Source organism: Symphalangus syndactylus, chromosome 9 (assembly GCF_028878055.3).
Source record: "Symphalangus syndactylus isolate Jambi chromosome 9, NHGRI_mSymSyn1-v2.1_pri, whole genome shotgun sequence".
Classification (NCBI taxonomy): Eukaryota; Metazoa; Chordata; class Mammalia; order Primates; family Hylobatidae; genus Symphalangus; species Symphalangus syndactylus.
The window spans coordinates 114440386-114455746 of record NC_072431.2 but is presented as its reverse complement, the minus strand read 5'-3'; positions in this window follow the sequence as shown (position 1 = coordinate 114455746).

Genomic DNA, 15361 nt, shown 5'->3' with positions numbered 1-15361 from the left:
TGAGAAAACCTGAAATTGCATTTAGATTACTAGGTAAAGAGGTAGGCTGGAAGGAGTAATGCTACTGTACTGAAAGTGAACTTCATCCTTCATTTATCTGACAAGAAATACAAACTTTTAAGTTATTAAAATAACAGGTTTTAGGATTTCATTATGTCACAGTATCCTTCAGATGTTGCTTCGCCAGCTGGAAACCTCTGTGGCTGGTGGCGCCTCTGCTTGAGTTTCGCTTGTACCCTCTGGGCTCATTACAACAACTAGGGTCACCAGCTGTGCTCAGCTCATGCTACTGGCCCAGATCCCATGCCAACTGAGGGTGAGCCAGGTGCAGTGTGGCGAGGGATCTATAAGCGAGCAAGCGCAGGGTCTGGCCACTGCACACAGCCAGGTGCACTGACTGCTGTGGCGGGGTGGGCAGCTCCTGGCGTTGGCATAGGCGCCTAGTTCATGCGAGGCTGCGGCTGGACCAGTTGTACCACAGGTGGCTTCTGCTGCAGGCTCCGGCATCTGGATGAGGGGAATGCAGTGGCGCCCCAAAACTCGGAGAGGCCAGTAACTGCGGAGTCCCAAAGGGTGGAGGGAGTATGCTACAGCTCTCTCACTACTGCTGCCTGCAGCTCGGGGAACAGGGCAGGGGATGTGTTTCAGTTTGATCGGTCCTGCCACCTCTCTCCAGCCTGCAGGTCCTGGGCTGGCCTGGCGCCACCACCACTTTCTGTCATATAGGATGGCCACTCGACACTGGCAGAGGGCAGGAAGGCTACAGTGTTACTGTTCTTGCCAGGAGAATCTAAAGTCTGGCCCCCAGATGGGTAGCAGCTCTTCACTTCTGCAGTCGGACAAAGAGGAGTTTGTCACCACCCGTAGCTTGGCCAGCCAGCCAGTAATGTGTTACAGCCCTTTTCACATCCACTGTTCATCAAGTCCCAAGTTCTGTTGTGGGGTGAGGGGAGCGGGGAGGGACAGCATTAGAAGATATACCTAATGCTAAATGACGAGTTAATGGGTGCAGCACACCAACATGGCACATGGATACATATGTAACAAACCTGCACATTGTGCACATGTACCCTAAAACTTAAAGTATAATAATAATAATAAAATTGGGTTTTTTAGGGTAATGATTTGTGAGGCCAATAGAAGAAAATTTTTATATCAAACTATCCTAAAAATTTCAGAATCTGAGATGTTTAGAAAAAATATTAAACAGGTATTGCTCAGGAGATGCAAAATTATTTAGGCAGATGTTAGGTTCAAGTTGACTCATTTTTCTGTGGTTCAATATATAATAATTGTATACTTCCACAGTTTGTTTTTGAATAGAAAATACAATGATTTGGTCTTGTGAGTGAAATGTATAATGATTTTTTAGTCAAGGAGATTCAGATTTTAATCCTATCCTATTTACTAAATGGGTAAGGAAACATTTTAATATTTCAATATCCTGATTAAACAAAATACTATATCTAATTCATACTATATTTAAATACAATTCTGATTCTAAAGTTTTTGACGGTAAATAAAATAATCTATTTAAAGTACTTAAATTCTGTAAAATACAGTAACTGATCAAAACTGTCTGTTTTTATTTCCCTCACAAATAGGAAGATAATACTTACATAATTTCAAACATAAACATGAATGCCTGTGCTAATATTAGGTAACAAGAGTGGACAATTATTTATGAAACATTTATTACAAAGAGAAAATTATATAATGGAAATTTCTCATTTCAACCTCATCATCACCTTATATGAATGAGCTACTTTTTTTCCCCACTTCACAGAAGAGAATAAGGAAAAAGACTTAATAAACTTGTCTGAAACCAGACAATTTATCAGTGGTAGACAAATGATTTGATTGTAACAATCTAATCCTAAAGCCTGTGATGCTATACAGATCATTTAGAGGTATAATAATAAAGTTCTAAAAAAAAATAGAAAGTTTTTAAGAGCCTAACAGTTAAAAGAACTGATATGGATACAACATCTCACACTTAAAAGTTACCACTTCATATAGCCCACTTCACATTTCACAAATAGAATAACTTGATAATCATAAACTTCCATTTACCACACCATTCCTTTATTGTCACATATTTCACATGTGCATTTTTATGTCACTTAATTTTTTTCTTTCGACAGTCATTTGTGTTTTTAAAAATTATAAGAAAAATATTATTATAGATGTATCTACATTTTTAAAAAACTTTTCTGATGTTTTTCTTTCCTCCTTTTCATTTCCATATGCTATCATTTTACTTCAGTCAAAAGAACACCCTTTAACATTTCTTTTAGTTTTAAATTATTTAATTTTTTTAAAAATAATACTTATGTTCTGGGATACATGTGCAGAATGTGCAGGCTTGTTACATAGGTATATAAGTGCCATGGTGGTTTGTTGCACCCATCAACCAGTCATCGATGTTAAGCATTTCTCATAATGCTATCCCACCCCCCCAGCCCCACACCCTCTGACAGGCCCCAGTATGTGATATTCCCCTCCGTGTGTCCAAGTGTTATCATTGTTCAACTCCCACTTATGAGTGAGAACATGCGGTGTTTGGTTTTCTGTTCCTGTGTTAGTTTGCTGAGAATGACGATTTCCAGCTTCTTCCATGTCCCTGCAAAGGACATGAACTCATCCTTTTTTATGGCCACATATTCTTCTATGTTGTATATGTGCCACATTTTCTTCATCCAGTCTATCATTGATGGGCATTCGGGTTGGTTCCAAGTCTTTGCCATTGTGAACAGTGCTGCAGTAAACATACGTGTGCATGTGTCTTTATAGTAGAATGATTTATAATCCTTTGGTATATACCCAGTAATAGGATTGCTGGGTCAAATGGTATTTCTGGTTCAAGATCTTTGAGGAATTGCCACACTGTCTTCCACAATGGTTGAACTAATTTACACTCCCACCACAGTGTAAAAGTGTTCCTATTTCTCCACATCCTCTCCAGCATCTGTTGTTTCCTGACTTTTTAACGATCGCCATTCTAACTGGCATCAGATGGTATCTCATTGTGGTTTTGATTTGCATTTCTCTAATGAACAGTGGTAATGAGCCTTTTTTCATGTGTCTGTTGGCCACTAAATGTCTTCTGTTGAGAAGTCTCTGTTCATATCTTTTGCCCACTTTTTGATGCAGTTGTTTGTTTTCTTCTTGTAAATTTGTTGAATTTCTTTGTAGCTTCTGGATATTAGCCCTTTGTCAGATGGATAGATTCCAAAAATTTTTTCCCATTCTGTGGGATGCCTGTTCACTCTGATGATAGTTTCTTTTGCTGTGTAGAAGCTCTTTAGTTTAATTAGATCCAATTTGTCAATTTTGGCTTTTGTTGCCATTGCTTTTGGTGTTTTAGTCATGAAGCCTTTCCCTAGGCCTATGTCCTGAATGGTATTGCCTAGGTTTTCTTCTAGGGTTTTTATGGTTTTAGGTCTTACGCTTAAGTCTTTAATCCATCTTGAGTTAACTTTTGTATAAGGTATAAGGAATGGGGTCCAGTTTCAGTTTTCTGCATATGGATAGCCAGTTTTTCAACACTGTTTATTAAATAGAGAATCCTTTCCCCATTGCTTGTTTGTATCAGGTTTGTTAAAGATCAGATAGTTGTAGATGTGTGGTGTTATTTCTGAGGCCTCTGTTCTGTTCCATTGATCTATATATCTGTTTTGGTACCAGCACCATGCTGTTTTGGTTACTGTAGCCTTGTAGTATAGCTTAAAGTCAGGTAGGTTGATGCCTCCAGCTTTGATCTTTTTGCTTAGGGTTGTCTTGGCTATGTGGACTCTTTTTTGGTTCCATATGAAATTTAAAGTAGTTTTTTTCTAATTCTGTGAAAAAAGTCAATGGTAGCTTGGTGGGGATAGCATTGAATCTATAAATCACTTGGGGCAGTACGGCCATTTTCATGATATTGATTCTTCGCATCCATGAGTATGGAATGTTTTTTCATTTGTTTGTGTCCTCTCTTATTTCCTTGAGCAGTGATTTGTAGTTCTCCTTGAAGAGTTCCTTCACATCCCTTGTAAGTTGTATTCCTAGGTATTTTATTCTCTTAGTAGCAATTGTGAATGACAGATCACTCATGATTTGGCTCTCTGTTTCTCTATTATTGGTATATAGGAATGCTTGTGATTTACGCACACTGATTTTGTATCCTGAGACTTTGCTGAAGTTGCTTATCAGCTTAAGGAGATTTGGGGCTGAGATGATAGGGTTTTCTAAATATACAATTATGTGATCTGCAAACAGAAAGAAATTGACCTCCTCTTTTCCTATTTGAATACACTTTATGTCTTTCTCTTGCCTGATTTCCGTGGCCAGAACTTTCCAATACTATGTTGAATAAGAGTGATGAGAGAGGGCATCACTGTCTTGTGCTGGTTTTCAAAGGGAATTGTAGTTCAGTTCTGCTGGTGGCAAATGCACTCAGCTTTTGTTTCTCTTCATGTGTTGTTATGGAATGGTGTCCCCAAAAATTCATATGTTGAAGTCCTAATTCCCAGTACCTCAGAATGTGAACTTATTTGGAAAGAGGATATTTTCAGATGTAATTAGTTAAGATGAGGTCATACTGGTATAGGGTGGGCTTCTAATTCAATATATGACTGGTGTTCTTGTGACAATAAACCATGAGAATACATATAGATACTCACACAAGGAAAACACCATATAAAGATGAAAGCAGAAATTGGAGTGATTCTTCTACAAACAAAGTAATGCTAGAGATTTCCAGCAAACCACCAGACATAAGCAAGAGGTATGGAGCAAATTTTCTGCCATAACTTTCAGTAAGAAGCCATCCTTCAGGCATGTTAATCTCAGACTTCTTTTGTCCAGAACTGTAAAACAATAAATTTCTAATGTTTAAGCCACTGAGTTTGTGGCAATTTGTTATGGCAGCCCTAGGAAACTAATATGCATGTTTTTATTTTATGTTTGTATGTAAGGATGTATTAAATGATGGAATAATGATGTAGAATGCTAGGAATGACAAGGGTTATTTTGTTTAAATAATTTAAACAGTTCTTAAAAGCTGCTCTTCCAAATTTTTTGGTAAAAAAGAATAATAGTTATTCTTTCTATGTTTCAGGTATATATCTTGTCTTTTATCTAGCTGCTTTCAAATATTTTTCTGTATGTTTGGTATTCAATAATTTTGCCATAATATTTCTAGTTTTTTTTGTTGTTGATCCTTCTTGATGTTTGCTGAGCATTATGCATACAAAAGTCGATGCATTTCAGAAAATTTAAGCACATTTCAATCTCTATTTTAACAAATACTTCCCTACTGCATGATTAATCTCATCTCCTCTGGGATTCCTATTAGATGTATGTCAAATTACTTAAAATTCTCTTATATGTATCTGAGTGTCTTCATATCTTTTTCTCTTTCATCAGTTTTTAAAAATGAATACTTTTTTGAGGTCAGTCACAGGAATGCTTGTTGATTTTCATTGATTTTTAAAATCTTTTTTATTTGTATAAATGGTATAAATGTATGGGGTAAGAGAGTAATTTTTATATGCATAGATTGCTTAGCAGTGAAGTCAGGGCTGTTAGTATATCCATCACCTAAATAATTTGCATTGTACATATTAAGTAATTTCTTATCATCTACCCCACTTCTACCTTCTCAACCTTCCGAGTCTTCAATGTCTATCATTCCACACTCTATGTCCATGTGTAGACATTATTTAGCTCCCATTTATAGGTGAGAACTTGGAGCATTTGTCTTTCTGTAACAGACTTGTCTCACTAAAGATATTGGCCTTGAACTTCATTTATGTCACTCCAAAATACATGATTTCTATTGTGAATAGTGCCGCAATAAACATACATGTGCATGTGTCTTTATAGCAGCATGATTTATATTCCTTTGGGTATATACCCAGTAACGGGATGGCTGAGTCAAATGGTATTTCTAGTTCTAGATCCATGAGGAATCACCACACTGTCTTCCACAATGGTTGAACTAGTTTACAGTCCCACCAACAGTGTAAAAGTGTTCCTATTTCTCCACATCCTCTCCAACAGTGATAGACTAGATTAAGAAAATGTGGCACATATACACCATGGAAATACTATGCAGCCATAAAAAGGGATGAGTTCATGTCCTTTGTTGGGTCATGGATGAAACTGGAAACCATAATTCTCAGCAAACTATCACAAGGACAAAAAACCAAACACCGCATGTTCTCACGCATAGGTGGGAATTGAACAATGAGAACACTTGGACGCAGGAAGGGGAACATCACACAGTGGGGCCTGTCGCGGGATGGGGGAAGGGGGGAGGGATAGCATTAGGAGATATACCTAACATAAATGACAAGTTATTGGGTGCAGCACACCAACATGGCACATGTATACATATGCAACAAACCTGCACGTTGTGCACATGTACCCTAGAACTTAAAATATAATTTAAAAAGTATACATATATAAAATACATGATTTCATTCTTTTTTTATTGCTGAGTCATATTCCAGGAAATACTTTTGTAACACATTTTCAAGTTCACCGAATCTTCCGTCTACTCAAATAACTGTTAAAGCCATACAGTGAATTTTTAATTTCATTTTCTTTTAGAATTTTTATTTTGGTATAATTTTATCTGCTAAACTTCCCCAAGTGATTACTCATTAAGACTGTACTTACTTTAATTTTTTAATATTTTTAAGTTTAACTTTTTAACCATTTTACATTCACAGCATTGAGAAATCATTGTCACAATCTAAGTTTAGAGCATTTACATCTCCATAAAAGAAACCCCGTATTTATTGTCAATTACTCTCCATTTTTTAACAGTATTTCACAGGCAACCACCAATCTACTTTCTTGTCTATGAATTTGCCTATTCTGTACATTTAACATAAATGTGATTATGTAATATTTGGTCTTATATGACTGCCTCCTTTCACTTTGCATAACATTTTCAACCCTCATTCATTATTGCAAATATTAACACTTTATTTTTTTATTGACAAATACTATTCTATTATACTCAAATTTCATATTTTATTTAGCTATTCATCAGTTAAGGGACCTTTGGGTTGTTTCCACTGTTGGGCTATTATGAATAATACTACTATAAACATTTTTGTCCAAGTTTTTGCATACATATATTTTTGTTCTTTTCTCTTGCATATACACTTAGGAGTGGAATTGCTAGGTGTAATGGTTCCCTATTGTTGCTGTAACTATGACAAATTTACTTGCTTAAATCAATGCAAATTTACTTTATTACAGTTTGGTCATAAATTCAAAATGAGTATCACTAGAATAAATGTAAGGTGTTAGCAGAGCTGTACCGGTGCTCTGGATGTTCTAGCAGAGAATCCATTATCCTTGCTTTTTCTAGGTTTTGGAGACCACCTGTATTTCTAAGCTTGTGTTCTTTCTCTTTTTCCATCTTCAGAACCAGTTGAGCAACATGCTTAAATCCCTCTCTGACACTTTTGCTTCCTTACTTCATTTATAAGAACCCTTATGACTACATTGTGCCCACCCAGATAATCACCTCATCTTAAATTCCTTAACTAAATCATAACTGCAGAGTCCCTTTTGCCATGCAAGATAACACTTACAGATTATGGAGATTAGAACATGTATGTGTTTGGAAGAGGACACATTATTCTCCCTACCTCACTAGGTCATATGGTAGCTCTGTATTTAACTTTTTAGGAACTGCCTGTTTTTTATAGTGGCTGCTTCATTTCACATTCCCACCTGCAAATTATGAGGTTTCTAATTTCTCCACATTCTTACCAATACTCATTTATTGTCTGTCTCTGATAATACTCATCCTAGTGGGTTTGTATCACTTCTCGACCTTTTGGCCAAGATCAAGTCTAGTAGGTGTGAAGTGGTATATTGTTGTAAATTTGATTGGCATTTTTACTTTTTTATTTTTTTGAGACAGAGTCTTGCTCTGTTGCCCAGGCTGGAGTACAGTGGCATGATCTTGGCTCACTGCAACCTCTGCCACCTGGGTTCAAGTAATTTTCCTACCTTAGCCTCCAGAGTAGCTGGAACCACAGGCACATGCCACCAAGCCCGGCTAATTTTTTGTATTTTTAGTAGAGACGTGTTTCACCATGTTAGCCAGGATTGTCTCCATCTCCTGACCTCATGTTCCACCCGCTTCAGCCTTCCAAAGTGCCGGGATTACAGGCGTGAGCCACCGAACCGGGCCTGATTTGCATTTTTCTAACGGCTAAGGTTGTTGACGCCCATTAATGTGCTTATTGGTCTTCTGTATATCTTCTATGAAGGAATATATATTCATATCTTTTATGTTTTAATCAATTTGTTTATTTATTTATTTATTTTGAGACAGAGACTCGCTGTGTCGCCCAGGCTGGAGTGCAGTGGCACGATCTCGGCTCACTACAAGCTGTGCGTCCCAGATTCACGCCATTCTCCTGCCTCAGCCTCCCGAGTAGCTGGGACTACAGGTGCCCACCACCAGGCCCGGCTAATTTTTTGTATTTTTAGTACAGACGGGATTTCACCATGTTAGCCAGGATGGTCTCCATCTCCTGACCTCGTGATCTGCCTGCTCCGGCCTCCCAAAGTGTTGGGATTACAGGCGTGAGCCACCGCGCCCGGCCTATCTTTTTATTGAATTGTAAGAATGATTTATATTTTGTGAATATAAGTACCTTGTCAGATATATGATTTGCAAATATTTATCCCATTATGTGCTTTTTATTTTCACTTACTTAATGGTGTTGTTTCCAGCACAAGTATCATTAATTTTTAGGAAGTCCAATTTATCTGATTTCTTTTTGTTACTTGTGCTATTTGTGTGGTATCTAAGAAACCATTGCCTAACTCAAATTCACAAAAAAAATTTACTACTGTATTCCCTTGAATTTCTTGAGCCTATTTTTTTAGTTACTAGAAAATATTTATAATAATTACTTTAACATATTTACCCTTTAAATGCAATAATTTGCCATTTTGAATAAATGACAATTGACTTTTAAAAATATTATAGGTCACATTTTTTTTTCTGTTTGTTGATTGTGCCCTAACTCTGTAATTAATGTATTATAGAGACCATTGGTTCTCTTACCTTCCTGTGAAGACCTGTTTTAACCAGTTACTCTTTTACTGATTGTTTACTTTCCACTTTTGCTTTGTTAAGGATCTCTGGAAAACTCAAAGAATTTTCAAGACCTTCTAACCTGTAAGTACAAAACATCCAATCCCTGGTTCCTCTTTGGTACTTAACAGGGTTTGATTTTTAGGCTTCTGAAGGCTAGTCCAGAATAAACTTTATTTATTTATTTTTTTCGACAGACTCTGGCGCTCTGTCTCGCAGGCTGGAGTGCAGTGGCACGATCTCGGCTCACTGCAAGCTCCGCCTCCCGGGTTCATGCCATTCTCCTGCCTCAGCCTCCTGAATAGCTGGGACTACAGGCGCCCACCACCACACTCTGCTAATTTTTTGTATTTTTAGTAGAGACGGGGTTTTACCATGTTAGCCAGGATGGTCTCCATCTCCTGACCTCGCAATACGCCTGCCTTGGCCTCCCAAAGTGCTGGGATTACAGGCGTGAGCCACCGCGCCTGGCCCAGAATAAACTTTATTCTACAATATTATCTTCATTCATAAAGCTCAGCTTTTCTGTCTCAGACAAATGCCTGAGGCATTAATGAGAAGCCGAGTACGTCTCTTCATGTTAACTGTGCTAATCCTCCAATGCCCCCACTACTGCTCGGCATCTTATGTCTCTGTTCCACTTCCAACTCTGTAGCAGTTGGTTTTTGGAACACTTTGTGTAAACTCATTCTGCATGCTTGCAGCCCATCCATAATCCAGGGAATTTTAGGGGAGCTTCACACCTCTGGCACCTCTGACACCTCTAGCACCTTCACACCTCTGGCACCTTCACATCTCTGGCACCTCTCCATGCACCTCACATCTTTGCTGCTGTGTCCAACCCCTTCTAGTGCTTCAAATTCTGAATTCTTTCTCCTCAGCTCAGCACAAATGCTCTGCTCTCCTCATATTTCAACTTTCGGTACCATCATTGAAAAATTGTGCCCAGCCAGATAATAAGGGCAATTATGGAGATCACTCAAAGTTTCCTTCCTCTGAGAAAGAGTAGTATTCTAATGCCTCTTGTGCAATGTCAGGAAACTTTTTTGCCTCATATATTTTGCCCAGGATTATGGTCACTTATAAGTAGAAGGCTAGTCCATTATCAATCATTTCATCATAGCTAGAAGTCAGACAGAAACTTTTGACAAATAGTGTCAACGACACTAATCCCAACATTTCTCAATGTTGGAAATTCTATAACCTTTATAAAGATACATGTATGGTAATGTATATTGACTTAAATTTCATTGTCTGGTGTATTTTAGGGAAACGGTTTCATGACAGTGTTCGCAATGAACATAGTGGAACATTTTCAGGCACTTTTAAGCAGAAAAAATGTTTTCAAATCTAAGTTAAAATATAACCATATATGCTATAAAATATAAGATAGCTAAATCTGTGTGTGTTAAAGTAATGAGAAATAATTCACCACTGATCTGCTGGACCATAGCAAATCTCTTCAAAAATAAGTTTTAAATATATCCCAATTCATTAAATTGGAGCAGGGGGATATGGAATAAATGCTTTGTGGAATACAGAATGATGTAATAATTATGTTTCCCAGAAAGGGATTACACTATGAATTCTTCAGTTTGGCTCCTTCCTCGGTTAACAGGTGTTAGAACCTTTATATGTCAGTTTATGTGCATTCATAATATTCCTTTGAAGAGCTTCATAAAACTCTGTTTTATAAATACACAATAAAATTTTATCTAATTCCTTTTTGATGGATATTAAGACTACATCCATATTTTCACTATTATAGTTATCTCAAAAATAAGATATTCTTATTATCTAACAATAAATTAGAGTGTTCAATTCAATTATCTAGCAATAAATTAGAGTGACTGCTTCTATGGGTTAAAAGCAAATTGGCATTTTATGTTTCTCATCTGTCCACTCTTTTAAAGAAGGAAAAAAAGACTTTCATTTTATTTCATATTGCTTTAATTATTTCTAGTTTTGACTAAGTTTTTAAATGTTTAATATCGACATGGATTTCTTTGTTAGTATGTTTTATAATATTTTTCTGCTCAGTTACTGTTTTTTCTCTTAGTATATTCTCAGTTTATTACTTACTGTATAACTTTAGTAATGTTTTTTAATTAACCAAAACGTATCTTCATGTATAAAATGAAAAAAATGATAGATTTTTAAAAAATTAATATTATAACTAAATTAGATAGCAAACACTTAGCAAATGTTACCCATTCTTAAACTTTTTAAGAAAGACTCTTGGTATGTTATAAATGTTAATGATTGTTCGTTAACATATACGGCAAAAATTTTCTTTTTTTGCTTTTTATTCCTCCACTTGTAAGCCTTAAATAAGTTTTAACTTGTTTATATACAACTTTATTCATATTTCCTTAAGGATTTCTGATTTTATGCTATTATTTTGAAAGATTTCAATTCTAAACTCAAAAATATACTTAACCATATTTTATTCTAATTCATCATTCATGTTTTACATTTAACTATTTGATATACATGTATCTCACTTTTTACATTACATGTATGTGTGTAAGGACAAAGTTAACTATCTGACTAATTTTTTTACTTCAGTTCAACTAGTTGCTCAAAGTCTGGATTTTCATTACTTTTAACTTATATATATGGTTTGCTTTTCTTATACCAGTAAATAACATGTATGTACGTGTGTATATATATATATATATATATATATATGTATATATATATATATATAAAATTACTCTGAATGTATAACAGACACTAGTATTTATACAACTACTTCCCCATTTATCATTTATTTTACAATTTTATTGGCTATGTCCACTTGGGAGTTCTTCTAAATAAAGTTTAAAATTATTTTCTTAAGGTCAAAAAACATTTAAATTTTTTCCTTTAAGTTGCATTAAATTGATGGATTTAGAAGAACAAATCTATTTATACTATTGAGTTATCTGATCTGAGAAAAACTTACATCTTTCGCTTTTTATGAATTTTTCATGTATGTAACTCAGCAGTATTTAATATTCTCTTTATATATGTCATAAATATTTCTTCTACATTTCTCCTAGGTATTTTACTATTTTGTTTTCTGTAAAATCTGGTCTTTTAAAATCATAGCAATAAACTTACTATCATCTGTCTCTAGAAAAAAATATTGAATTTTATATTATTTTCAACAAGTCCCCAAAATATTTTTTACATTTTCTTACAGTTTTCTCACTACCATTCTTAGTGTCCAAATATACAATTAGTCTACTTGTTATAATATTATATTCTACCTTCTATTTATTCCTTTGTTAGAAAGTAAAATATATTTAATTGCATGCTATTAAGTGAGTAGTAAGGCATAGATGTTTGAATTAATCAAATGCCATGTCAACATCAAACCTACAATCATGTGTTATTCTCTTTGGCCTGTAAGTTTGATATATTCCATTAACAGATTTTCCAATATTGACATTGCTTTACAGTCTTTGAAGTGACACCTGCTTTTCCTTTCATTGCTACATATTGACACATGTATTCTTTCATTTCTTACTTCTGTAGTGATGATCTCTTATTTTGCATGTGCAGAGAGGGTCATATGTAAAGTATTCTCTCAAGTTTTTGGGAAATACCACAGTGTAGTAATCTCCAGTAGTTTGCATTTAGAGCCCTCATTCTCATTTTCTCAGAAGTCAATTTTTTTCTCTTTACTTTAGAATTCTGTGTATTCATTTTTGCTCTGTTCTCTGTCTAGCTATGGATGTTTCTACTAGAATTAGTTGAAAAGCTGGGTTTTGACTGTTTAGCATCTGTTCAATATGTCTTTTGCTTGGACGCCAAGGAGTGTGAGGAAATAAGCTGGGGCACCCAACATCGTTGATGTGAGTATGTCGTCTCTTGGGACACTTTCCTGTAAAATATGACAAATCCTTTGCCCATGTCTCCCCTCAGCATCTGATAGTTTCTTCTTAGTTGGAAACCTAACGTTGAGGGTGGAAGTGAACACATATTGCAGAGAGATCTTTTGTTTGGGTGGTTGTAGTGTATCTAACTCTGCTAGTTATCTCTGAAAAACTGAGTTAAATGTGTATTTCTACCTCTCTCCTATCTGCTTTGAAAGCACTGATTTGGACAGCTGGTTGCACCGGAAAACAAACAAAAAAGGAATCAAGAAGATGAACGTGCCATCACTGGGGTAAGAAAAGAAGGTACACGACCTAACAATCTACTTACGTGCTTGTCAACTGGACTTCTGTATATCCTGGAAATTATTTAGTAAACCTGATACTATATAGGATCACCGATAGTGATTATCTCATTTAATTATGTGGGACTGTGTGTTCATCACCATTTCCCTCTTAGAATCTACAGACCTCACAGAGATGGCTGGTTCTCTCCAGAGTAATATGATATTCTCTTTTCTAAAAACAACAAAACTCATCCAATGCAAATCTTAAGTGGTAAAAAATTTTTTACTATTTTTCTTAAAGGGTAATGACATTTTTACTCTTTTGCTTATATCACTAGCTATCTCTTAATTTTTTCTGATTTTTTTCTTTACATTACAGAGCACTTCTCAGCTGTGTATTTAAAAGGAAAAATATTTATTGAGCCCTTATTTTGTGCCAGGAATAACACCAATCACTCATTTTGCACTTCTTTTACAATTTTCAATTTTCTTCTTCTTTTTTTTTTTTTTTTGGAGTGACGGAGTCTTGCTCTGTCACTCAGGCTAGAGTGCAATGGCACAATCTTGGCTCACTGCAACCTCTGCCTCCTGGGTTCAAGCAATTCTCCTGAATCATCTTCACAGTGACTGGAATTACAGGTGCGTGCCACCATACCCAGTTAATTTTTGTAATTTTAGTATAGACGGGGTTGTACCATGTTGACCTGGCTGTTCTTGAACTCCTGACTTCAAGGGATCCACCCGCCTCGGCCTCCCAAAGTGCTAGAATTACACGTGTGAGCCACAGCAACTAGCCTCATTTTACAGTTTGTTAGTAGGCTGACTGAAGATGCAGGATTGATTGACCCAAGCCTTTCTCAATAGCCTAAAGTTCTACAGATGCCAATAGACAATGCAGTTAAGCCGAATATAAGCTAAAAAATATTCATCCAACCATCCATTCATGCAATAATCAAATATTTATTGAGCACCTCTAAGTAGCACTCATAGAATTTACCTATATTGGAGAATAAATAGATATTGTTTCTATCTTCAAAATCCTATAGTCTAGGGAGGGACAGTGAAACATAAGCTTACAAGGTTATAATTACAAGTTACATAACTCTGGAGAAAGAAAAGTGTGAGTGTCTAGTTGTTTCGAATAATACTGAAAGAAAGACATTATTCTAGTTGGAAGTACGTCACTATAGTCATGTTGATTAAAGGGAATAAGGACAAGATTCACAGACCTCTAGTGAGAACCAAAGGGAAGGATTCAATTATGAAAATTATCTATAAATTAAGAAGTCCACCACCAAAAATAATGAAAAGAAACACAACAATATGTTAAAATTTGGGGATTTGCTTGGTTAAACTAATCCTGTACTTAGAAATTTAACATTTTGTTATTTCATAACTTCTTTACTATAATTCCTCTGAGTAGTTATAAGGCTAGTGGAATTCAAAATATTATAGCAAGTTCAAGTACTAAACAGTTGTGCAACATATTCTTTATGACAAAGAAAGCACTAAGGAGAAATAAAATTGCTCCATGAATAACCAAATGTGAGGCCCAAATGTGTGGCAGAGAAAAAGAACTAACCTTTTCCAGTGCTTTCGGTAACAGAATATCCCTGTAGCACCAGTGGAAATGGGAATCAGTGAGTGCCACAACATTTAAGTGACAGGTACAAGAGTATATATTATTTATATTAATTTCAGCCATCACAAAAGAACCATGTGAAGCTTATGAGCATCATTTTTTTTTCACCAGACGTTTGACAAGAGACCACAACTGATGTTTCTTATTTTTAAATATAAAACTATGAGGCTATTTTTACTAATTAGTCTAATTAGCTGATTTTCAATAGAGGAAGAAGATGTAGACCATTTGGTCAGGCCACAATTAAGTGTCTCCTAAACTTTCTCATTCCACAACTGACACATAGATGCCCTCAATACATGTACAGGAATAAAAGAGAGAAAGAAAATATAAGAAGATGAATAAGAAGATACAGTAGGAAGGAAATGTCAAGTATTTGGAGAACCTAAGGCATTATTATTATTACTAAGTAACAGAGGTATGACTGTGGCCAAGAGGGAGGAAAGGAAGG